This window comes from Dermacentor variabilis, unplaced genomic scaffold, assembly GCF_050947875.1.
Source record: "Dermacentor variabilis isolate Ectoservices unplaced genomic scaffold, ASM5094787v1 scaffold_12, whole genome shotgun sequence".
In the NCBI taxonomy this organism is placed as follows: Eukaryota; Metazoa; Arthropoda; class Arachnida; order Ixodida; family Ixodidae; genus Dermacentor; species Dermacentor variabilis.
This window is the reverse complement of record NW_027460280.1, coordinates 11,148,729-11,175,703: the sequence shown is the minus strand read 5'-3', so window position 1 is coordinate 11,175,703 and position 26,975 is coordinate 11,148,729. Positions and strand designations below refer to the sequence as shown.

General features: G+C 44.3%; 1 non-coding gene across 1 annotated transcript; it reads right to left on the bottom strand.

Moving 5' to 3' along the window:
• Positions 1-3,514: 3,514 nt before the first annotated feature.
• Positions 3,515-3,587, bottom strand: TRNAS-CGA (transfer RNA serine (anticodon CGA)). Its single transcript has one exon. It is a non-coding gene; the product is annotated as a tRNA-Ser (tRNA).
• Between the last annotated feature and the right edge of the window lie 23,388 nt (positions 3,588-26,975).

Here is a 26,975-nt window from a genome sequence, read left to right as displayed (position 1 = left end):
AATGATTGTACGCAGTGATATATATATATTGTGAGACAAGGTTTAGGCAGCCAGTCTCTTTATTCTCTCGAGTGAGAGCCCACCACCAGGCCCCAAAACGGTGATGATGAGTGTGTAAAGGTGAGAATATGAAGCATATGAATAATGCTCACGCTAATTTCCCCGCACGCGCAAGCGGCCAGCCAGGCGACGACTTAGCCAGGGGTGTAACGTCGAATTAATTGTTTGAGACGCGAAACGTGAACAATTTCCGAACCACAATAACGATGGTTCGAAGAAACGTCCATGGAAGTAACGCGATAGTTCACGGGGGATGTTTGTTCATTAATAAAGTAGGGTCCAAGGAAGCGGGATTCAAACTTCTCACACAAACCGGGTGTACGAATGGGCGTCCAAAGGAGCACTTCCTCTTCAGGATGAAAGGAGACGTCGCGACGAGAGATGTCGTAACGTTGCTTGCGATCTAGCTGACTGACTTCGGTGTGCAAGCGAGCACGTTTACGGCATTCCTCAAGTCTCGAGACGAACTGTTTGGGTATACTGGCCGAGGTGTTAGTTGGGGCATTGAAGAAAGCGGCGTCGATGGTGAATGTCGGTGAACGGCCGTAAACTAGGTAGAAAGGTGAGTACCCCGTAGTTCGTTGGATAGCGATGTTGTGAGCAAACGTCGCAAAAGGTAAAAGTTTGTCCCAGTTGTCGGGGTTTGGCCCGATATACATAAATATCATATCTGTTAGTGTGCGATGAAATCGCTCTGTTAAGCCATTTGTTTGAGGGTGATATGCAGATGTCGTCTTATGAACTGTGCCACAAGCTCCGAGTACTTCTTTGATCATTGTTGATAGAAACGTCTTGCCGCAGTCACTTAACAGCACACGAGGTGCACCATGACGCATCCAACAATGGCAATTAGAAAGAATGTGGCAACGTCTGAGGCCGAACTAGAGCGTAGAGGAGCGGTCTCTGCGTAACGTGTGAGCTGGTCAAAAGCTGTCACGATCCATCGATGACCTGCTGGCGTTATGGGCAGAGGGCCGACTAGGTCTATCCCAACGATGGCAAAGGCTGTCTCAGGACATGGGACAGGCTGTAAAAGCCCAGCAGGAGGCAAAGTAGGTCATTTCCGCCGTTGACACTGGGCGCAAGAAGCGATGTACTTGGCCACAAAGGTAGACATGCCTGGCCAAAAGAAACGGCTCCTAACGCGGTGGTATGTTTGATGGAAATCCAAATGTCCAGCAGATGGGTCGACGTGAAAGGCTTCAAGGACTTGTGTGCGCAGCGAACGTAGAAGAACAGGTACCCAGCGGTGTCCATTGGAGTTGTAAATGTAGCGGTGCAGCACATCGTGGTTGAGCTTGAATAGTCTCAGTTGTCGACGTAATCTGGCCTTTGGTGCAGAAGTAGTTCCGCACAGGCATTGGATAATGCTGTTGCAGTAGGGATCAGAACGTTGACACGAGGCGAGCTGAGTGATGCGATTGGAAGATAACGTACCAGTAACCGCTAGAGGTAATAACGAGAGTGGAGACTTCGTCTCATCATCAAGTGTACTCAATGTACTCGAAGGTAATAGTGGCAAGGGGCAGCGAGAGAGAGCGTTGGCATCTTGATGTTTTTTCCCAGACTTGTAAACAATAGGGAGTTTTAGAATAGGGGCCCCAATAGTTTGGAGCCCCAAAGAGCTTTGCGGGTGTTAGCGTTGGGGCACGTAGGAGTGAAGAGTTTTAGAATAGGGTTTTACGTTAGCGGATAGCGTCTTGCACTGACAGCGCCACTACGGCGTCAAAGAAAAGCTATTAGAAATAATTAAATAAGATATACCATTTTATGATAGGAATAATAATTTAGACTTGCGTGTATTCGCGTTTAATTACAATTTAGAGGTTATTCTGTAAGCAGCAAACAATTAGTTGCGCTTAGTTTTGAGCAAACCAACTTTACTAGCCTTCACCAGCCAAGCTTAGCCGTGTTAGGCCTACGAACCATAAAATCCACAATCGAATTCAAAATCAGCGGCGTCTAACGAGTCAATCTCATAACACACGCTAGTTGAGAGAAAGCGATAACGGCAGTCACTTCTCCTAGCTTACGAACCTCACGCGTCACTGCGAATTGAACCCAGTTTTGTGCTAGGTTAGAGCCGTCGCTTCGATGGGTGCCGCCATGTTTGCCGACGCAAAGCTTTTGGGACCGCTATTTGGGCTCCCGCTAAATCGGTGAAATAGCGTTCCCAACGCAAAACCCAAACAGAGTTTGCGTCTTGCGCATGCGCAGTGACTTCGACGCTATTTCTTTGGGGCCCCAAAATGTTTGGGGCCCCTATTCTAAAACTCTCTAATGTCACAATCGTACTCTTGTAACCGGACCACCCAGCGACCAAGGCGTCCGGACACATTTTTGATTGACGACAACCAGCATAAGGCGTGGTGGTCGGTTATGACTGAAGTGGCATCCACAAAGATATGGTCGAAATTTTTGTATTGTCCAAACTACTGTGAGACATTCCTGCTCTGTGATCGAATAGTTCTTTTCGGCAGTCGTTGATGCACGGCTAGCATAGGCAACAACTCTCCCTCTTGAAGTGGTATCACGCTCTAGAAGGACAGCACCGATCCCATGGCCACTAGCGTCGGTGTGCAAACAAGTTGGTGCGTCTTACTTTCTGGAGATCCTGGGGAACTTAAAGAACGTGTTAGAAGGCTTTTTAAGGATTGACTGCATAGCTAAATGCATGCTGAAGGTCATGACATTCTTGCATTTCTTTTTTGCAACGCAACTTTTTGGAGTGCCATATTTTATGTTACCTTCACATCAACCACACTTTCAGGGCAGACGAATAGCCATATTATAAACTTACAAAAGATCAAGATAAGAAAGGGAGAATGTCACGACCTGCACTGCAGCCCAAGGAATGCGACAACAACAACAAAAAAAAAAAACAGAGTCAAAATATGTTAAACGGTAACAAAGAAATCAACTCCAGAAACTGAGCCGAAAGGCAGAAAAACAGTTTTGAGAAAACGGCTCTCAAAGTTTCACCTTCTCTTTAGCTCTCTAAAAGGCACTAAATTTGTAGACTTTGGGGTGTTTTGTGATGTGGGGCTTCTTGTACATGTGGCCTCTGGTCTGGTGTGCTCCCCTCCCCTTTTTTGTTTTTATAGGGCATTCTTTGCTGCTACTGCTCTACAAAGAGCATGGTGCCTAGGTTTCAAACCAAGTGTCATGCAGAACTCTGCGTGGGCATGAAAATAGTTCCAGTATACATTCAGGCAGCCTGCACCTACAAGCTGCCCCGATTGATAGCAAACTCCAGTACAATCAGAGGCTTTTTTTTTTTTGGTAGAATTGACCATTTTACTGAATGAAGGCTCCGAGTGTCAGCAGCCTCCCAATCCTAAGAAGCCAACAAACATTGACACCAAGGACAACATAGGGGAAATTACTCGTGCTTAATAAATGGAAATAAAGAAACGAAGAATTAATGGAAATTAAAGTGGATGAAAAAACAACTTGCCGCAGGTGGGAACCGAACCCACAGCCTTCGCATTTCGCGTGCGATGCTCTACCAATTGAGCTACCGCGGCGCTGTTTTCCCATCCACTTTCTTGGGTATTTATGTGTCCTAGTAGAACCCTGGGAGTGTTAGCCAGCGCCACCACACACAGACCTTGGCGGCGGACGTGGGACGTCCTTTTTTGCCGTAGGCGTCACGAGAACGTGATCTTTTTTGGTGAAGGCAACTGGTCAATAAACCAACATATGCTACCTGAAGGCATCAATGTAGCCGGATTCGAGACCCTCGGTATGAATAAACGAGAAGAAAGGGGGTTAACCGAGGGTCCCGATTTTATTAGTCATATCATAAGAAGCCAACAAACATTGACACCAAGGACAACATAGGGGAAATTACTCGTGCTTAATAAATGAAAATAAAGAAACGAAGAATTAATGGAAATCAAAGTGGATGAAAAAACAACTTGCCGCAGGTGGGTCTGTGTGTGGTGGCGCTGGCTAACACTCCCAGGGTTCTACTAGGACACATAAATACGCAAGAAAGTGGATGGGAAAACAGCGCCGCGGTAGCTCAATTGGTAGAGCATCGCACGCGAAATGCGAAGGCTGTGGGTTCGGTTCCGACCTGCGGCAAGTTGTTTTTTCATCCACTTTAATTTCCATTAATTCTTCGTTTCTGTATTTTCATTTATTAAGCACGAGTAATTTCCCCTATGTTGTCCTTGGTGTCAATGTTTGTTGGCTTCTTACACTCTAAGAACAGTTTACACCCTTTGGCTTGCCCCTTCTGCCACACAAAAATAATCGTCATCTGCCTTGATGCGTTTCCTTTCTTTATCGCGGCGAGCCCAGAACTTTCCAGTAACGAATGGCACGCGCGTTATCAGCATAGAACAGTTTACACCCTTTGGAGTGCCCCTTCTGATAACGCGCGTGCCGTTCGTCACTGGAAAGTTCCGGGCTTGCAGCGATAAAGAAAGGAAACGCATCAAGGCAGATGACGATTATTTTTGTGTGGCAGAAGGGGCAAGCCAAAGGGTGTAAACTGTTCTTAGAGTGTATGATATGACTAATAAAATCGGGACCCTCGGTTAACCCCCTTTCTTCTCGTTTATTCATACCGAGGGTCTCGAATCCGGCTACATTGATGCCTTCAGGTAGCATATGTGGGTTTATTGACCAGTTGCCTTCACCAAAAAAAGGTCACGGTCTCGTGACGCCTGTGGCAAAAAAGGACGTCCCACGTCCGCCGCCAAGGTCTGTGTGTGGTGGCGCTGGCTAACACTCCCAGGATTCTACTAGGACACACAAATACCCAAGAAAGTGGATGGGAAAACAGCGCCGCGGTAGCTCAATTGGTAGAGCATCGCACGCGAAATGCGAAGGCTGTGGGTTCGGTCCCCACCTGCGGCAAGTTGTTTTTTCATCCACTTTAATTTCCATTAATTCTTCGTTTCTTTATTTTCATTTATTAAGCACGAGTAATTTCCCCTATGTTGTCCTTGGTGTCAATGTTTGTTGGCTTCTTATAATATGACTAATAAAATCGGGACCCTCGGTTAACCCCCTTTCTTCTCGTGCAGCCTCCCAAGTCATTTTTACTTGACAATGGCTGTAGAACTTAGGATCAGAGAACCAGTGATAGATATGCAGCTGCTAGGTGCTTTCCAGAATTGTACTATCGGCGTCAAATGAAAGTTGAACAGCGGAGTGCGTGGACCATGCATAAGTGAAGATATAGTGCGCGCCGTCCAGTCATCACCATTGACAGGCGCGCGCACATCCGGTTTGGCCGCACTGCGCGATCCCCCTCTAGTGAGATACTGTCGCTTCTGTTCTGGTTTTTACATTTGAAAGGGAGAAAATGAAAAAGTAAAGCTAGAATATTGCAGTTTACGGCGAGTCTTATCGCACAGATCGCCGAAAGAACAAGCGCTGTCGGCGCGAACAGCGGTGCGCGTTGTGCAGTTTGCACCGTCATCGCAAGGTAGATTCGCCCGCGCGGTTTGCAGCTTGCGCGCCACATTCGCTCTTTCGATCGGCAAACTTGCGCTCCGCGGTATCGCTGGCAGCCGCGACGGCGGCCGGCATGCCGAGCGCGTTTGGCCGTTTGACATGGTTTCACCACAGAACACCTATGGACAAGAACGGCACCGAGAGCGGCGCTGCTGTGCCGGCGTTGAGAGCGCCGCATGCGAAGCAAAATTCTATTAGCGGGTGGTACCCCTCTCCCACCTCTCGTTCGCACCGCCTTGATTGCCTCCTGCACTGCGCGTGTTTGGGCACGTTTCGTGCGGCGCGCGGTGTGCGCCTACGTGTGCGCGCGTGGACATTTCATTCGAAGGGTGTAGTACAGTCTGTTTCACATTTAGGGGAAAACTCGGAGCGCATTGCATCGCGATGCGGCGAGCGCTTGAGTCAGGCGGCGGCAGCAGCTCGCGCAGGTGCTCGAGGGGCGGGATCTTGAACGGCGTCGTCTGCTACGGCGACGCGCGCTGGCCGCATTTGTCGGGAAGCGTTCTACTGTCAGTTGCAGGGCGCCGATCTCATCGTTACTGCGTGAAATGAGCCAGTATGTTTTACTAAGCGTTGTGCGACGCCCACTGATACGCCTCGAAGGTAAGTTCATCGCTGCAGGGCAGTCATAGATGACGTACTGATTCCATACATTCTTGACGGCCCGTTTCTGGAAGACGACTATATATTCTAACGCGATAGGTGGCCGATCCGCACTGCTCGTGTTGTGCAAGATCTGCTGGAAGAGCAGCGCGCAGTCACTCTCTTGGAGTGGCCGCCTCGATCCCCGGGCGCCAACATCATTTAAAATGTCTGGGGCTCGTTGAAAGTATCGCTGCCGCCCCATCCCCTCTATCAGTCGCCCGCGGATAGGGTTCGATCCACCATCGTCAGCGACTGAGACGTGCTGCGAATGAACACATCCCTGATCAAGTCATTTTACACTTCACTGCCTTCCAGGATGAGCGCTGTCATCGTTGCCGCTGGGGACATGACGAGATACTAACTGAAGTTCCGAGCGTGACGTGTCCAATTCCCCGCCGGCGAGCAGGGTCTGTCTGGTGCCGCGAATGATTGTCGAGAAAAATCACTTCCAGCTCATTGTCTTAACCTAAACCTTTCCTTTAATCGTATCCGTTTGTTTTATCGTGTTCGACCCCCACAGTTATCATTGTTGAGTGCTTTGTTTTCCTTTCGAGTCAAACAAAAGACTGAGCACGTTGCGCGCACATCTTAGTGCGTCTTGTCGCTGCTTATTACGGTAGCACACACAGTGAAGAAATACGTGCACGCGCTCAGTACCCCGGCCATTCGAAAGAACAAACGAAGCATGCTGTCAAAAGAAGTTTGTGGAACTCCTTTATCGCCGATGAAGGTTCAGAGTTTGGCGAGGCACAACGTTTAGTAAAGAATATCAGCTCAGTTCCCGCAGTACCGATGAAATCGGTGCACTGCCCCTGGCAGTAGCACGCTTACCGACAATGCGGCCAGCGCGCGCCGCCGTAGCAGACGACGCAGATCACGACTCCGCCTCTCGAGCGTCTGCGGCTGCTCGAGCTGCTGCCGCCGCACGACTCAATTCCTTGCCGCATCGCGATGCAATGCCGACGCGACCAAGACGCGGGCGCGTATCGTCCAGTAACTCGATCGATCGGTGCAGTGGTGAAGCGGGAACGAACTCTGGTCATGTTCAATGCATCGTGCACATATTCAATTTCTCGGGACGCGTGAGCTTCGGCCACTGCTAGCGCATACAACAGAAGTGGTTTTCATTCTTGGGCAGCGCACACACAAACGAAACACGAGAAAGAAGACAGGACAAGCGCTCGTCGAACAACTTAGTTTTTATATGAATAAAAGGATTATGTACCGAGTAATTATTAAATTCATGTGGGTTACATATAAAAACCGTCATACACTCAGGAGTGATCAATGAACGAGGTCGCTTCGTTTGCCAGTTGTTTACTTCGCTCGGCGCACCGCAGTAATCCATGTCTGTCGTCTGCATTTTTCGTACCATTTTCTTGTGAATCGGCAGAATTTCACTGGTGGAATGAACCCTTTCGTATTTACATTGCTGTCGTGACAGTTAACAACACAATAATAATTTCCGGTCATCCGAAGAGGCGCCGTCGCGAACACGAGACGTTTCGCGCGCAGCGCGAACTGAACGCGCGCGCGACCGTGAAGGGAAGCGGCGGCGGAAGCCTACACCCGTTGGAGATGAAATCGTTCCGCCAGGGGAGAAACGAGCGCTGGCGTCTAGGATGAAACTTGGCGTGCGGGCGTCCATACAAACTTAGAGAAGCGAAACTGTACCTTCCACAGTGCTACGGAAATAAGCGTAGCGGTGGCGTCGTGAACTAAAGTATGGGACCACAGGTGGCGCTGTACGACAGCGCCACCTGTGGTCCATTGTTGCGCCATTGTTGTTCGAAGCCAGGACAGGGGTACTGAGGACTAAAACGTACCGAGCCAGATACCAGGAGATAGATTTGGTGTGCGAGGCGTGTAGAGAGGAGGAGGAAACGGCGGAACACGTGATACTTGCTTGTAAACAACTTCACCCTGCAGTTGAATCTAACGGGGAACTATTCAAAGCCTTGGGTTTTAAAGACAGTGAAAGTAGAATAGACTTTGAACAGGTAGAAATAACTAAAAGGAGGCTATCTGATTGGTGGACAATATCAACGCAAAAGTAAAGGAGTAAATACATAGGTATGCATGCATATAGAACCATTAAAGGCTAGGTGGCGCGCGCCGCCGCCGCCCGATTCAAAGAGTTGAGCCACAATCATCCATCCATCCATCCATCGGAAACGGGGTTTTGCACACGCTTTACCAGGTGTTCTGTGGCTTTACTGGGTTTCTGGCTGCTGCGCCTCGATCGTGCTCCCGCCAGTTTAGTTGCTGTGTGGCAAACGTAGCGCCTACATATGTAGGCGCTACGTTTGCCACACAGCAACCAAACTGGCGAGAGCACGATCGAGGCGCAGCAGAATACATGTAGCGCAGAGTCATATCGAGTTAAGGTACACTCTGAACTGACTTTTAAGGGCATCCCGAGCGGTTTTTCGTTTATTACGCCGCCGTTACCCCGAGTTGTGCCGCCGCGCTACAGCTGTTGCATTTCTTGTAGCGCTACTGACAGAATGCGGTTTCCAGGTGGCACGATGGCCTCTACTGGAATAAACGCACACGACACCAAATATTGAGTAAGCCTGAAAATATTTTATTTGCATTTTACAAGTACAACAAAAAGCACACGTCTACGCATCCACACAAACGCGGTTACATAGTCAAGAACATAGTCAAGAAATGGCTCATTAATAAGGGTAGCACAAACGCACAAGAAAGAAGACATAAGCTACAAAACGTACGGTCGGCTGCTCCCGTCACCGCGTGTCACTTTTATACAGCATCTTTACAGCACTACCAGGCCGGGTAGTTTGGCGGAAAGAACGCAACAGCTTACGGCCCTCAGCTGCCTCTTCCTTGCGGGTGTCATAATTATCCTAATCTCCGCATCAACGTCGTGCAAGTCCGCAAACAGGCATCTGTATCTGAATCATATGTGCCAGCTTAATACATGTGTAGTAAAATTATGATAACCACTGCGTCTTATCAAACGTATTGGTTTTGCAAATGCGCATTACAGCTGACGGAACGACATACTGTAAGTGAAGCACAAGAGAACAAGGACAAAAGGAGGGTACAACACTTGAAGAAGAAATGAAGAATTAGTAGGCGTACAGCAAACAAGCGATGACGGAGAACACACAATGATGCATCGGGTGTTCTGCGACATCGGTTTGCGTACTTACGGTGTTATGGAGATCAACGGCATAAAAACGTACCTTCAAGCGTACTCCCTCAACCTCCGCCGCATTCATTATGATGATCAACGCCCAAAATAAAGTGAGGCACTATTTTTTGCCAAGAGTAGACCTCTTTACAGCAAGTCTATGTAATGACTCGCAGACGAAAGCAGCATGCTTTCGAAAATGTTCGAAGTTTGAAAATGTTTGAAAATTGAAGTTTTCGCTCATGTTCGCGAGATAGCAAATTCAAGTGTTACACTCGCCGCTGTATTTTTAGATTCCATGTGAACTAGATTTAAGCTACCTCAGCTTGTATTAACGCCTACAGAGGCTTTTAGAAAAATATTTGTCACCTGAGAAATCAATGCTGTGTACCAGTTCTTTTCGAATGGTGCTATTTGTAAAATTGATTATATCTTCCCTAGTCATGCTCAACTACTTGCTGGTCAGATGCTTGAACTTCTGAAGAAGTATTTGCAAAGTTTCCCTTCCAACTCGGCATTCTAACCAACGCTTCTCGGAAGTATGAGTGTTGTATTTGCCCCTGCAGTACTGCCATGAGTTTAAGTTCAAATTGTGCCCACCGAATGTGTATCCGTGTGCCACTAGAAAGTACAAAGAATTAATTTCTCAATTGTCGCAACATTTCTTTTTCATTCCATCTTCAAGAAATTTGTTTACTTCTTTTCCTGGTCATTTTGGACTTGCACACATTGAAGTTTTGGATAGTTTGGCAAAAGCATTGCATAGTGGGCCTGTAGGGTTTTTTTTCGTATTTAGCGCATTGCCCTTCTGACTGGTCAAATTCTTTAGACACCAACAGTAACTGCATTACAAATATTTCACTTACTTGGAATGTCTGTTCCATGTGCCTCATAACAGTACACGGTTGAATTTGGCACATGCACCTTCAAATGACCAAGTGTAGGTTTGTATTGCAATGGAAATAAGAACATGAGTGCTTCTTCAATTGTCTTCATAACATTGCTGACGCCTTCTTCAATGTGTGAAAATGGCTTGTAACAATATTGCTATGTTTCATGTGAGGATATGGAATAGAATAACTTTCTTATTTTATGCTGAAGGTATTCAGCGGAGAAAAAAATTTGACAGCTACCCCTTTTGCCTGTTGGGCTTCAAATCTTGTAGAATATGGTGTGAGCAGCTTGGGGTGTGCCTGAAGAGTAATGCTAGTTTGTGCATGATCATATTGTTGTTGCTGGGAAGATGACATCTTAGGCACATTTTTTTCATACAATTAACACAAATGTTTCCATCTTTCCCCTTGTGGCTAAATCGTAGTAGACCTGTTCGTTTTGCAGTTACTTTGTTGTTTATTTTTGTTACATATCAGTATTATGTACTATCAAGTTAGTGGGAATATAAAGCTATTTGATGTATTCATGGGGAATCGTAGCCGATCCCTCGTCATGGGTATGTGGCATATGTTACATGCAACAGTCATTCTAGTCTCTCTGTTTTGGTAAAAATATCCCAAAGCCTATTTTGTACGCTTGCAGATAAGTTGAGATTTAGACATCAATGCCTGCTCACAAAGCATATTATACGGCAAACAGCCAGCCACCGCCGCAGATGGAGAATTCTGCAGTTTCCAATCGTACTGTTTCTGTTGTCCTTCGCAGAGATGTTGATTGTACACAGATGGAATATATTGAATAAAGGGAAAATCAGACATCCACCCGTTCGTAGCAATTGCTACAAAGGAAACCCATACGGGTTCCTCGAAATAAAAGCCTCAGAGTTGAAGACAAATTCGTCCTGGTCCGGGACTTGAACCCGGGACCACCGCCTTTCCGGGGCAGCCGCTCTACCATCTGAGCTAACCAGGCGGCTGGCAGATGGCAGGGCGAAGTCGAATTTGTCAACAACAGGAAGCAAAGGCAAGAGTTTGACGTAGTAGTTCTGCGGAAACCCGCAAGGTGGAGAGAAGTAATGAATAAAGGGAAAATCAGACATCCACCCGTTCGTAGCAATTGCTACGAAGGAAACCCATACGGGTTCCTCGAAATAAAAGCCTCAGAGTTGAAGACAAATTCGTCCTGGTCCGGGACTTGAACCCGGGACCACCGCCTTTCCGGGGTAGCCGCTCTACCATCTGAGCTAACCAGGCGGCTAGCAGATGGCAGGGCGAAGTCGAATTTGTCAACAACAGGAAGCAAAGGCAAGAGTTTGACGTAGTAGTTCTGCGGAAACCCGCAAGGTGGAGAGAAGTAATGAATAAAGGGAAAATCAGACATCCACCCGTCCGTAGCAATTGCTACAAAGGCAGATGACAGATGGCAGGGTTTCCGCAGAACTACTACGTCAAACTCTTGCCTTTGCTTCCTGTTGTTGACAAATTCGACTTCGCCCTGCCATCTGCTAGCCGCCTGGTTAGCTCAAATGGTAGAGCGGCTGCCCCGGAAAGGCGGTGGTCCCGGGTTCAAGTCCCGGACCAGGACGAATTTGTCTTCAACTCTGAGGCTTTTATTTCGAGGAACCCGTATGGGTTTCCTTTGTAGCAATTGCTACGAACGGGTGGATGTCTGATTTTCCCTTCATTCATTACTTTTCGGCCGCCGTTCCTGCGACCCGGTCGCAGGAGTGGAAAGGGGAGGTAAGCGTTATAGTGCCCTGGTCGTTCGAACGCTTAGGGCCCGAAAGCGTTAGGTTCACCCAAATAGACGCTGAATAATGGTTTGGCTTGGCTCCGTATATTATTTTTAAATAGGTGGCGCTAAAGCGATGAACGCGACGATCGAGCCCTGAATCGATGCTTCCGTTCTGCCCGTGCGGTCTTCGCCTGTGTCCGTGGCTGTGGAGAAGTGATTGTAGCTGTTTGATGTCGTTAAATGTGAGAGCTTGTGGCGAAGTGATTGAGTATGGCCGTAGTAGTTCTGCCCATGTAGTGTTTTGCGGACTTCACCTGTGCCTGTGACTGATCGTGTTGCCCAATAACTTTGTGGAAAGCGACGTGGTTTGTGTGGATGTCATCGCAGCGTTTGCCAGCTCCTGGGTGGCCCGTGTGCCAGTTATTGATGGCGTTGCCCAGTAGCTTTGTGGAAGTTGATGTACCTTGTGTGGATTTCGTTGCCGCTTATGACTGCCTTAATTATAGGTGGTCACGCTGCCTTTTGAAGCGCGTCCGAGCGCGAGAAACTTCACCGATTTTTTTTTGTAAACAACGTGGACGTCTCGAAATGTTAGCTAAAAATCAACCAGCAGCAAGCCAAGTCTTTATTTTGTGGTTTTTCGAGCTTATGGTCATGAGAGCAGCAGAAGGACAAAAGATCCGTTACATAATGTCAGTTCCATAAAATCAGCTTTGCCGCAATACAGTGATGTTATGCGGTGAAGCATACGTAATGTATTGCGGTAAAGTATATGAAAAAGTAGGCAGGGACCACTGCGTTACTGGGGCGATTTTCTTGTATTATGGTCATGGCCGTGCGCGAACAAGGAGAAATCACGGTCGAAGCGCATGGCACAAACCTTGCCAATGCTTCAATTGGAAAAAGAAAGAAAACGAATTGGAGTGGGTGATGCTTGGAGTGGGTGATGCCAAAAACAAAGCCTTGACTTTTGTATTATCAAAGCAGTTCCGAAAATAGTCAATCATATTCCAAGCTCCTGCATTATTTATGATTGTTTAAAGTATATTCATATATTGTGCACCAGCCTTAGCACCAATTCTAATGTACTTTAATGATGTAAGTTTAATAACACGTGGCAAATATATAATTTGTGCTGTATGGTGTTGTGCTGTTTATAAGCTGCTGCTTTCATGTGTTAATGTGTACATTGGCTGGAAGAGTTGATGCATCCTCCTTATAGAACTCATTGAAAGGTGAAGCACCTGTCAAGCCATCATTGTTCTTGTAGTTGTACACCAGATTTCACAAACATGGGGAATAGTTATGATATAGAAAGAGTAGCTGAGGCTTAACATATCCACATGCATGCACAGGAGTGCGGGAGTCGACCATCTATCTCTCTAACTCAGGTTGAATGTGCATACTTGAGTAACATGTAATACTTGTTGGGTGTCAGGTTTCTTTTATTGTTAGCCTAGTTTGTGTTTTTTCTCCCATTTGTAGGTTTTAGTGTGTGTTGCTGTGTATGTATATAATTGCTTCCAGAGTGGCTTTCTTGTTGCTAATAAATTTAGAGAAGGCAGCGTTCTTCATTTTGTGCATCAGACAGCAAGTGAGCATGTTTCAAAGGATGTTGGACTTTGTTGCCATAAGCAACAAAAAGGCATAAGCATATAGACTGCTTGCTGGAGGTACTCTTTATAGCATTAAGGATATTATCATGCTGATAACTCTGCATAATAAATAGAAAGATCACATCATGTCTGACATGTCTTCTTGCCACCATGAAATCTTGTCAGATGCATAACACGGGACATACACCACAGATCTTGGCCAGCCATTCTCATTTGTGGTATCAACCTCCTACCACTGAGCAGACTGGTCCAAGAGATAAAACATGCAACTTTTATCTGATTAAATGTAGTGCATGTTGCACAAAATTAGATGTCAGGTGTTATATAGTTGACACAGATACATATCTGTGAGCCTCATAAACTAATGTCAAAAGAAAGAGAGTAATACCCATGAAATGCACTCTTGGTAGGATGGCAGGACCATTCTCTTGCAGAGTTAAATAACAACCATGCAGCAGTATCATGATATCAAGCTGAACAATAATTCAGTCCAACAATAGGTTTCTTCATGCAACATTGCACTGATAGTTTTGAAATACAATACCCATTGCTAACAGAAGGCCTTCCAAGTTATGCATGACTGGAGAGCATATTTTAGGAAGCAAGAATGAAAACGGAGCCGGTTAACTATGAAAGTTGTGAATGCAACTCTGCAGAAGTTAGAAAAATGAACCAAACGGAATAGCTTAAAAGTAAGTGGTTTAGAGACAAAAGGCCGTTTTATTCCATGCCAGAAAAGCAAGCAGAGGTTGAAATGCTTTCCACATACATACCTTCAAGGTGCATATGTACAGGGTCTGTCCTGAGAGTAATGTCAGTAAGGCGATTAAAAATTATTTATTGAATTTGTTGTTACAAAAAGTTTAAAAATCTTCAAAATACTCTCCTTTTGCATCAATACATCGGCTCCAGCGAGACTTCCAGCTCTCGAATGCGTTGTGGTAGTCCTCCTCCGAAATGGCCTTTAATACTGTGGTGCTAGCTGCTTTAATCAGGTCCGCTGTCCAAAAATGATTGCCTTTCAGGGGTGTTTTGAGGCATGGAAACAGAAAAAAGTCGAGGGGGAGCCAAGCCCGGGCTGTACGGGGGCTGGGGGATCGTTGGCCCCACTGCATTAAATACCAGGTAGTCGGTGACGATGAAGGCACTGTGGGCCAGCACATTATCGTGGTGCAACTTCCAGTTGTGTGCAATGTCCGGCCGGATATGTTGAACCCTGCGTTTCAGTCTTTCGAGGACATCCACATAAAATTTGGAGTTCACAGTGGTTCCAGGTTCTTCAAACCCATAATGAACCAGTCCGTGGATGTAAAAAAAAACAATGAGCATGATCTTGATCTTTTATTTGCTCATCCTGGCTTTCTTCTGGGGAGGGGACGAGTACGTGTGTGTGCCACTCAGATGATTGCCTTTTGGTCTCCAGGTCATATTCAAATACCCAAGTCTCGTCTTCTGTAATGACGTTGTCAAAAAATTTTCGCTCACATTTGCACATGTTGAGATTTTCTTGGCATGTTTCAACGCGGCCTGACTTTTCGTTGTCAGTGAGCACCTTTGGAACCATTTTTGCCGATATCGTTTGTAACAATTTCATGAACTTGAGTTTTCGAAACGTTTAACATGTCGGCCATTAAACGAACACTTAATCGTTGGTCTGAGTTCAACAGTTCCCTCGCTCGTGTCACATTGTCAGTCGTAGTGGTCATGGATGGCCATCCAGCGCAGTCCTTGTCATCGCCCTCTTCCCGGCCTTCCAAAAGGCCTTGTGCCACCGAAACACTTGCCGATCTGACCAGGCATGTTCTTTATAAGCAGTCTTGAGCATAGTAACAGTTTCCGCAGCGGTATTGCCAAGTTTCACACAAAACTTGATCGCAAATCTTTGTTCTAATGAGCGCTGCATTTTCACTTGCAGAAGAATAAAAAACAGCTCTCATGGACGGGCCCGTCCGACACTCTCCAATGTTCGGAGCACACTGACTGACGGACCGCTGCTTAGCTGGATTCCGTCACTACTAGCTAGTTTCAACCAGTTAGACCGCTCTGACATACAGTCACATCACAATAAATTTACTGACATTACTTTCAGGACAGACCCTGTATGTGGTGATAGACAAGCTTTTTAGATATAAATGTTGGGAACCTGGATGGAGGTGAGGGACATGTACAGTAAAAACAAGATGTATAAGGTCAAAAATTCTTTTAGTCAGAAATTGGTCAGTGGTGTCTGGCTTCTCTTGTTCCCTGGCCCTGGATGGTGAATACAAAGTATATATATATATATATATATATAATTGTGTACAATCAAGCATAGAATCATTGCCTTCTACCTGAGCTAACGTATGGGGCAGAAACTTGGAGGTTTCTTGGAGACAAAAAAGGGCATTGTGTTGTCATGTTGGAAAGCACTTTTCCGGAGGAGGGTGTGTCAGCCACTGACATAAATTTTAATAAAATTTATACCAATATAGCTTACATAAAATGTTGAGCTGTCACGAAGTTGAATCAGTTTGGTTTGACAACAGTCTCAAATGATGTTAAGGTGGAAAAAGGTCTTCTTTTATGCGCCTTCTTCAGTGCAAAACACACAAGCTTAGGGAATCCATTTCAGAACAATTGTGTCGGAATATAAATCATGGCTTCATCTTTCAGAATTTCTGCAGACACGTACACCTTGACAGGCTGGGAATCAATGACCAATTCCTTGCTGTCAGCTCTCAGACTGTTGTACACTTCCTGCAGGAGCATAATCTGGGAAAATGGGCAGGCTTTAGTATAGATGCAGAAGATTTATACAATTCTTTGCCGCAGGTGCATCTCTTGCAGTTTGTTAAGGACTGCATACACAAGCAAACAGGTTAGCTGGAATTTGCTGAAAGGTGTAAAATTCTTGTTGCAAACTTTCTGGAGCTTCTTGATTTCTATTTAAGGTAAATTTTGGTCTGGTGGGAAGGTAAAATATGTGTTCAGAATGCTGGCATCTGCATAGGTTCAGGTGTTGCACCAGTGTTCAGTAATATTTTAAGTTATGTTGACCAGAAAATAATCAAAACCTGAGTGGGCTTGCTCTTAAAATTTTCAGATACGTGGATGATTATTTGTTTTTCATGAGCAAATGATAACTTTCGCAGAGCTGTCATCGAAGTACTGAAGCTATTTAGAGAACAATAGCAAGGTTTCAACTTCACTTCATAAGTTCCAGAAAAAAAATGTGCTGCAACTTCTTATATGGTATGGTATGAAGAACTTTATTTAGGTCCTGAGGGATCAGTCTGGGACTGATGCGGGCCGCTCCCACGTCGGTACAGAGAGGCCGAGCCCCTCTGCCAGCACACGGGCCCTCTGGACAGCCCTGAGTTGGTCCGCCAGCACTTCACTGTGCAGCATTCGCTGCCACCACTGTTCACCTCGAGAACCATCACCGGCCAACGCCAAGCAGCGCCACAGCATGTGTTGTAAATCGAGCAAACCCCCACACTGACTACAATAGACTGAAACCCCGCAGTCCGGATTAATTTTATTCATGATGACCGGGTTAGGGTACGTCCGTGTCTGCAGAAGCCTTAATGTAACCGCCTGCGGCCTACTTAATTTAGGATGTGGCAACGGGAATGCCCTGCGCCCTAAGTAATAGTGCTTGGCGATTTCGTTGTAGGTTAACAGTTGGTCCCTGTACTCAGGAGCGGGAGATCCAGCCCCTTCAGGGAGTACACGGCACACTAATCCTCGTGCCTCCCTGTGCGCCACCTCGTTGAGGTTACGCGGGGCTCCCTCCACTGTCCCCATGTGCGCCGGGAACCAAGTAACGGTATGCGAAGTGATATCCCTACCCTGCAGCAGTCTGTTAGCCGGTTCCGCAACAAGTCCTCTCGAGAAGGCTGTAATCGCAGATCGCGAGTCGCTAAACACCAAAACTCTTCTAGAATCAATTAGTGCTAGAGCAATAGCCACCTGTTCAGCAACCCCCGGGTCTTTGGTATAAATGGAAGCAGCATTTCTAACGCTCCCTTTGCCATCTACTACCACCACCGAATAAGCATTTTTACCATTAATCCATGCGGCGTCAACAAACGCGGACTCCTCCTCCTGATCCTTTGCCTCTCGCAACAAAGCCCTAGCTCTCGCGACCCGCCTCCCTACATTGTGCACGGGGTGCACATTCCGCGGAAATGGACGAACCATGATATTTGCCCTAAGGTTCACGTTCAACTCGTGTAGGGGCGCCCTATCGTGCGACACAGCCACCGATTCTTCAATTGACTGTAATATATACCTACCCGCTGGTGTACCTAGCAACCGCTCCCTCTGTGCGGTACGTTGAGCCTCAGCAATTTCATTTAAAGTATTATGCAAACCCAGTCGTAACAACATATCGTTTGACGTAGTCATAGGCAGACCAAGCGCAGCCTTGATGGCTTTTCTGATTAATGCTTCCAATTTATTTTTCTCCCCCTATTCCAATTTAGCATAGCTGCCACATACGAGAAATGACACATAATAAATGCGTGAACTAAGCGCATCGCACCTTCTTCTCCTAAACCCCTATGCCTATTAGAGATCCTTCTTATAAGTCTTATGGCCTCCTCCGTTTTCTTGGTAATACGCTGAATGGTTCTAATGTTCGATCCGTTCGCTTCAAGTACAAAACCCAGGACTCTGATTGCTTCAACTTTGGGTATCACCGACCCTTCCCTAGTATGAATTCTAATGCAAGGCTCAACTTCCGGTACCCAACCCCTCGGCCTACAACCTAGCTTCTTAGATTTGAAGATCAACAACTCCGACTTTTTAGTGGAGCACTTGAGCCCCATGAGACCCAGGCACTCCTCCGTAAGCGTTACCACCTGCTGCAGCCTAGCCTCAAGCTCTCCATCACTACCACCGACACTCCATATAGTAATGTCATCCGCGTAGATAGAATAGCCAATATCCTCGACAGTGTCCAGTCTATTAGCCAACTTCGACTTCTTATGTCAGGCTTACTTTTATGTGGGATCACGTATGCTGGGGATATCAGTCGAGAACTTCTTGATTATAGGTCTAGCAATTCAAAACTTATTAAGTACAGTATTGCCGCTCACGCAATTAGAGATGCCCCAACCAAGAGCTATCCTCACCTTATCCTTGAAAGTGTAAGGAATCTGGTGACAAGGCTTAATGAGGCAGGTTATTCAGTTTCAGTGGTTTTTTTATCTTGAAGCACGTTAATTAAGGAACTTAAGGTGCGACCAGGGTGGAAGAAGCTTAAGGAGCAAGAGCGGAACAAAGTTGCCATTATCCCCTCTATTAATTGTCGCACAGGCAGAAAAAGGTGGCTTCTAAGTTCCAGGAGAGGATTGGGTTTTCATTTAAAGATAAGCTGAAGCGAATATGTGAAGCAATAAACAAGCACATTCTTCACAACGGGTGTCTGAGCAGGGAGGACTGCAAAGTGAAATATAGCATACAGTTTGTCTCTTGCACACGAAATGTTGTTTATTCGATTCCTTTTTCTTGAAGCCTACAAAATATATATCAGTCAGACTGGAAGGTGCTTAAACATTCGACTAAGGAAGTACCATAGTTTTTTTAAGGATTTTTGAGCATCCACACGTTTCTGTGCATTGTTGCAGCATTGGGCGTCATCCAGTTTTTGAAAGTACTATTCTGCTGTTCACACATTGTGAAAAGCTTTCACATGAATTAATGGAGGCTTATCACATTAGAAAGAAAGGCTCACTATGTGTTAGCCAGCCATCCATCTCGCTGCAAGATAGCGAGGTTGCCGTGTTAGATCTTAAGTAAAGCCACTGAGTTGCATTGTGCCTTAGTAATTGTTTTTTTTTTGCATTGATTAATCAGCCGTGACATGTGTGTTACCGTCAAAACATGTGCATTCGGTGATGTGAAGGTTGTTTTGGTATGTATCTGCATAAGCTATGGGGCCGGGTGTTGGTCACGTGATGTGTGTTATATATTGGTTGTTTTCTTTCAGTAAACTTCATTTGATAGTGCTGTATCCTGTCCCATTCTATTACTTTTGTCGGCATCTGTCATGCAGTAGTTGCCATGAAGCTTCAACAACTTGCCCAATTTTCTATCGTATTTTCTATCGTATGGAGCATTAGAGTTACGGAATGGGTGCCATGGTATATATATATATATATATATTTGTGTGTGTGTGTGTGTGTAAAGGTAAAATGGTGGTAAGGTGGGGTGGTAAAAGTAAAAGGAAGAGATTTTCACATCATGACTAGTCCTTTTAACACATTTACCTTCAAGATTAAACACTCTGTTCTAATTAAGCACCTTGTACATAGGTATTCATATTACTAATAATCTTTCTGTACAAATGCATATCAACTTTTTGAGCAACGCTAATAACTGAACACATGGCTTTTTGTGCTGCAAGTTTTCTTGGGACTCCTGCTTCCCTTAAACTTATACTGTATAATATGCTTGTAAGATCAAAACTGGAGTATGCTTCATCAATCCGCGATATACCTACAAAAAACACAACTCTCATATTTAGTTGAAGCCATACAAAATCAACCTGTACATGTTATTGTAGCTGCTTATTCCCACACCGCAAACATATCAACAATTAAAAGTTGCCTTGATTGGCTAGGCAACAAGAAAACTTACCTGTTTATTTCACAAATTCTCAATTGAAACATGTTTTTATTACCTCCTTGTAGCTCATTGATATATATGTGTGTGCGTGTGTGTGCGTGTGTGTGTTCTGAGGCTGCCTTTTACAGGAATAGTAAAGATTGGTTTGGCAAGTTGGCACCTGTACCTTGAGGTTGTAGTTCATTCTAAATGAGATACAAGGAGGTAATAACATATGTTTCAATTGAGAATTTGTGAAATAAATGGGTAAGTTTTTTTGTTGACAAGCCTGGCCAATCAAGGCAAGTTTTAATTGTTGATATGCTTGCGGTATGGGAATAAGCAGCTACAATAAAATGTACAGGTTGGTTTTGTATGGCTTCAACTAAATATGAGAGTTGTGTTTTTTGTCGGTGTATCCCGGATTGATGAAGCATACTCCAGTTTTGATCTTGCAAGCATATTATACGGTATAAGTTTAAGGGAAGCAGGAGTCCAAGAAAACTTGCAGCAAAAAAAGCCATGTGTTCAGTTATTAGCATTAGTCAAAAAATTGTTATGCATTTACACTGAAAGATCACTAGCAATAAATCTGATAGGGCAACCTAATAAAAATTATATCAGTTTTTTTCTATTGCATTATGAAACGATACAAGTGATACACTGATAAAATTACTTTGAGTTCTATTCCGGATGTATCTGTGCTATTCTGCTTGTACAAGTCTACTAGTGTATTCTTTTTATTAGTGTAATAATGTATTCATATTAGTTTGCCAGATCTATAGTCTATCAGTATCTATGTGTGTTGTATAGGTGTAATGTGCTTCAAGGAGAAGCAAGCTTCCTCATTTGCCCAAAAAATGAGTCAGAAATAATGCATTTATATTATCAGAAAAGACAATACATATAAATCAAATATGAAGCCCAGGATTCAGAAAGGAAAGATTGTTGGAACAAATATACACCATACAACAGCTTAAAAAGAATAAAAATGTGATCACATTTAAAAGAGAAAAGATGTTTAAATTGGTTTACAACAAAGTTTGCCTCTTTAAACAGGAGGTTATTGGCAATCAAGCCACAGAATTGGTTCACACGTACACCACAAAGATTATTAGACTTCACAATCTGGAAAGCTAGTGAATGGAAGTGGTGGGTTCTTCATTATTGATTACCATGCCTTCATGGCTTTTTGCCGGATAAGTATGTCAGACATTCCAATTTGCTTGTGGAGGATGTCTATATACTTCTACTAAACACCGTCACTTCAGATGACCATAATGAGATCATCTGATCTTCTCTCGGAGTTTGTTGTGAGAGCACAGTCTTTGTTTGGATCGGGTGCAATGACATACAATGTACACCAAATCCCGCATCTTCCTAAGCGTGCGGCTAAACTAGGACCTCATTGGTCGCATTCTTCATTTGTATTTGAAGTCGGAAATGAACTTCTTGTGAAATTGGCCAGCGGAGCTAATGATATTCCTTTACAAATATTGGAATGTTATGTACTTGCTCGAAAGTTACAGGCAGCTAAAGCTAGTTTAAATCTTTCACCAGAAGCAGTGAGTTTTTTTGGTGTACAGGAGAGGAGAGCTGGTCAGCAGACAGTTTTGTTAGGCACTGGAAAGCTGTGCCTGAACTTGGATGAAAGTGAAAAACAGGCTGTAGTCCACAACCGTGGCTGACTCAACAAGTGTCACTGAATATTAGCGAATGGTCGTCAACCAACAAACATTCCACTCTCTCCAGTACACTTGAACTATAAAGACTAAAAACAGTGCATTTATCAGCTTCTCAGGTGCGTTTTCTCTCATTTGTAGAATTCTTACTGGAGCGAATTCTTGTATAATTCTGAAATGCAAGAAACTATTTTCTGTTGAAATTCTCCATGCAAAGCACCTTTCAGTCTGCGTCAGAAGAGAGGAGCCACTAGTTTACTTAACACCCGGCGAAGTTATGCGCCTTTATGTGTTTATAGAAATAGACAACAATATTTTTGAATGGACAATACGAAACCTTTATGAAAGAGACTAATTCCCATGCTCAAGACATGGCAACGATGAACAGTATGTCTTCAGCCATGGTACATGAATGTCTGGTAATAACAGGTTATAGCTTTAAAAAAAACAGTTGGTAACAGTGCACCACACTTTATGGCATTCTGTAATAATCAGCTTTTTGATGTTTGAATATATTAACCAAGCCAGAGCCATCAAAATTCTAGAGTGTTTATTTTTTCTTGCATTAGCTTCTTGTTTTCCTAATGAACCAGATAGCCCAATTTGCCACTCTTCATTATTGTACTCTTGTTGATTAAGTGCTTGGGGAATTGCATGGTCTGCATGTTGGCACTAGTGATGCAGCTGCTGATGAACAGCTGCAGTAGCCAAAAAATGACAATATTTTACAGGACTTATGCACAGTTTCGGGTCAGTGTCCTTACATGTAGCGAAGGGCCCTAATTAACCACGTGAGTGCCTTGAGTGGGTGATCACAGTGAAAAAACAGTGCTTCACTAGCAGATGGTGAAGAGGTAAAGCTTCTCAGTCTGTATGCAGAGGCATGGAAAGCAGCTGAATGTTAAATGAGCAGTTATGATACTTGATACAACAGCATCATTTTCACACCATGCATCTGTCTGCCTCACTTTATTTACTCCTTTGACTCAATGTAGCTGGTGCAAGTTTATCCGTTAACTGTGGCAGCATGACTAAGACACTATCTTTTTTCTGAATGAAACAATAAGCAAACTCTGAAATTTTATTTTAACAGTGTATTACGGTTTGAATCAAAGACTCCAAACACTATATATGAAGCCTGTTCTGATAGTCTTCTTTGCTTTCGCATGCTGAAGGCTACACAGGTTAAACTACTTTTACACATTTCAACGTGCGGTGGTTGAACTAGCACCCAGTGAAGAATTTTGTCTTCTGATTTTGCAATAAGTGCACTGATGTTTAGCTGTTTTTGTTCATGATTATGTGGTTTTAAAAATGGTAAATCCATGTTCTTAATTGAATAAGTTCTCAGATCTGTACTCACTTTTGCTTAGATAATATTGCTGTATTGTCATGTTCTGATATATTGCTGTAGATCTTGTGCCAATAGCGATGCTTGTCCTGTTTCCTTGCTTCCTGTCAGTGTGCCATGCCAGTTTGTTCTTTTTGCACAAGCTCACTTGTGTTCTGTCACATATCACAACACTTTTGGGGTGAATGCAAAAATGCATAGTCTAGAGAAAATAGCTTCATATGAAGTTGTAATATTATAAAAGCATATGCCAATTAGACCTGGTGTTCTATACAGCATCTGTGAGCACAAATGGGCATGGTGAAGTTGGTACTTCAGTTTGTGTTCTTCCTCTTATGTGTTTGTTTAAATGTGGCTAAAGTTGCTTGCTTATTCTTTAGATAGTGGAGTGTAAAATAAACCCTAGTCATGTTTGTAGTCATGTTGCTTGTGTCTTGTCCTTGTTCCTTTGTGGATGGATGCATTAGCATTGTTATAATTTTCAAATCAAGTATGCACAAACTAACCCAGAAAGTAGCTTTAATGAAATCACGTTGGTAGTGTCTAATTTATGGCATTCACAAACTCAGCCGGACATGTTAGAGCTACAGTTAGTATCCACAGTCTAGAAAGTGCTTTGTTTTGCTTTTGTAAATAAACTTTATTACAACAGTAGGAAGATACCTACGAAGAAAGGAGTCAGAGAAGTAGACACAATGTCTGCAGTGCTATTCACTGCGTGCTTGGAAGAAGTATTCAAGCTATTAAACTGGGAAGGTTGAGGAGTAGGGATCGACGGCGAACACCTCAGCAACATTCGGTTTGCCGATGACATTGTTCTATTCAGCAACACTGCAGATGAGTTACAACAAATGATTGAGGACCTTAACAGGGTGAGTGTATGAGTGTGGTTGAAGATTAATATATGCAGAAGACAAAGGTAATGAGGAATAACCGGGCAAGGGAACAAGAGTTCAGGATCGCCAGTCAGCCTTTGGAGTTTGTGATGGAGAATGTTTACCTAGCTCAATTAATCACAGGGAACCCTGATCATAAGAAGCAAATTAACAGAAGAATAAAAATGGGTTGGATCGCGTATGGCAGACATCATGAGCTCCTGAGTGGAAGCTTACCATTATCATTGAAAAGGAAAGTATACAATCAGTGCATTTTATGGGTGCTGACATATGGCGCAGAGACTTGGAGACTGACAATGAAGCTTCAGAACAAGTTAAGGGCCGTGCGAAGAGGGATGGAACGAAGAATGCTAAGTATAACTTTAAGAGACAGAAAGAGAGCAGTTTGGACAAGAGAGCGAACGGATATAGATGACATTCTAATAGACATTAAGAGAAAAAAATGGTGCTGGGCAGGTCATGTAATGCGCAGATTAGATAACCGTTGGACCATTAAGGTGACAGAACGGGTACCAAGAGAAGGGAAGTGCAGTAGAGGATGGCAGAAGACTAGGTGGTGCGCCAAAATTAGGAAATTTGGGGGTGCTAGTTGGAGTCGGTTGGCGCAGGACAGGGGTAATTAGAGATTGCAGGGAGAGGCTTTCGTCCTGCAGTGGACATAAATATAATGATGATGATGATTATGATGATGACAGTAATCCTGTTTTGGATATGCATTAAATGCTGCACATCCGTCTCACAAAATTTGTAAATGTAATTTTGTATTAAAAGAACTGGAGCACACCTGCTACAAAGATGGACTGATACTTTTCTCATGCAACTTCCCCAATGTAGTTTCAGAGGCAAAGTAATGCTGCTGTGCTTTGAAAACGTGTGCTTTATGTTGAAACATGTTCAGGATAATATATCTGCATACAAGCTGTAAAAAGTTTTGATAATTACACAGTTTACACACTTCATTTTTATTTGATACTCCAATATCCCAACTGTGTTTGTTAATCTGTTCACGTGGCAGGCAATGCATTCAGGGTTGTATATTCAGTTCATTTTAAAAACGTCTCTTCAGGCGTGTGGGCACCGGCATGTGTGCTATTTCTAACATGCTTTATCAGTGCCTCAATCAGATTTCTGTATGTCATATGATGATCTCTATCTGGGTTTAAAAGACTGATACGTACATCATGCTATTTGGTCTTGTAGGCAGCACAGTGAGATCTATCTGCTGCCTGCCAGTCTGGTAAAAAGTTCTATGGGTCAGGTAGGAATATATATCACTCTTAGAAGGACCCGTACAACCTATACATATTCCTAAGAGACTATAGAAATTTCTATCACTTTTTTTTTGCTAGGGTACTGATGTTAGGTTTTTAACTAGTGATGGCACTCCAGAGAGACATTAGTGGAGACATTGCCCCACTGGGCACGTGCAGCAGCTAAGCCCAGTGGGGGGGGGGGGGTGATATGGACTGGGCACTGGCTTGCGAGAGCAAGGATGACGTGGCATTGGGGCGGCGCCCTCTCCCCTCACGCAATACCTGGCGCGCTAGAGCGATGGCAGATGTACCCTTTCATCCGCTCTGCTCCGTAGAGGCACGCTCGCAATATGGTCACAACCAATGGGATTTGAGGTTCCATTTCGTATAGTAGAGGCACGCTCGCAATATGGTCACAACCAATGGGATTTGAGGTTCCATTTCGTATAGTAGAGGCACGCTCGCAATATGGTCACAACCAATGGGATTTGAGGTTCCATTTCGCTGAGACGACAGATGCTGCCTTTTTTACTCAGTAGGCCATTTGTTTAGTCTGTTTGAACAGGAACGGACCTGCCAGAGTTTGGTTGTTTCACGACAAAACACACAGTCATCAACAGAAAGTTTAGTTTTCTACGTTAAGTTCATTGCGACATCTAAAATGAGAAAAATCAAGGGCCTAAACACTCAGCATTGTGGCATGCCAGAAGTGACAAAAGACAGATTTGTGAATTGAAGTTGTTAACATACAAATTGTGTTTAGTCATGAAGAAAGCATTCAGTGAATTTTAGTAACTGCATGTGGATCAATATTAAGTTAGCTTATTCAGGAGAAGGAGGCAGTGGCACAAAGTAGCAAAATTTAAAACGCTAAAAGCATCCATTCAACGCAAGAACTGAGTTCAATGGAGGAGATCAAGTTAGTGAACATAACAATATAGTTGTGTTTTTCATGAGAGACAAGGTCTTATGGAAACCATGTTGACATTTGTTGTAGAAGTTTTGTGACACAATTTAGGATTATTATGGAGATTGAAATAAATGATGTTACAGGGAGGCTTGGCAATTGAGGCCAGCAATTGTTCCGCCCAAGTGTCTCTCATGATATTACTGCGGTAGATCACCACGCGCATTCTGTTCTAGAAGCTGAAAAGGTAATGCTAATCTGTGTAATGCATCTGTCAAATGCCGACAACAGTATGATGCTGATGCAGTGACAACGATGGCATGATCGACGATGGGATGACAATTCTAGAGTCATCACGATTGAGGCATAACGACTTTGGGATGATGAGTGCATGCATGGCAATGACTGCGCATTTACTACACAGCGTGAAGGCGGCAGCATCTGACGGCGTGTTATTACAACTAATTTGAAATGACACTGCAATGATGACGACAGATTGAAGACTGTGAATGGTGAACAATGATGCGTCCACTTGGCAACTAAAGAAAAACATATGAGGACAGCAAATCATGTCTTATCTGAGTTGTGATTACGAAAGCATTAATGCCCAATTGAACGCCGCTGAGCAGTCCTTCGAGTTTTACGCTGCAAGTGATGCACCCTAGAGCTACATTGGGCCCGAGCTAGCAAGCAGCAGCAGCCTGCGGTGCCAAC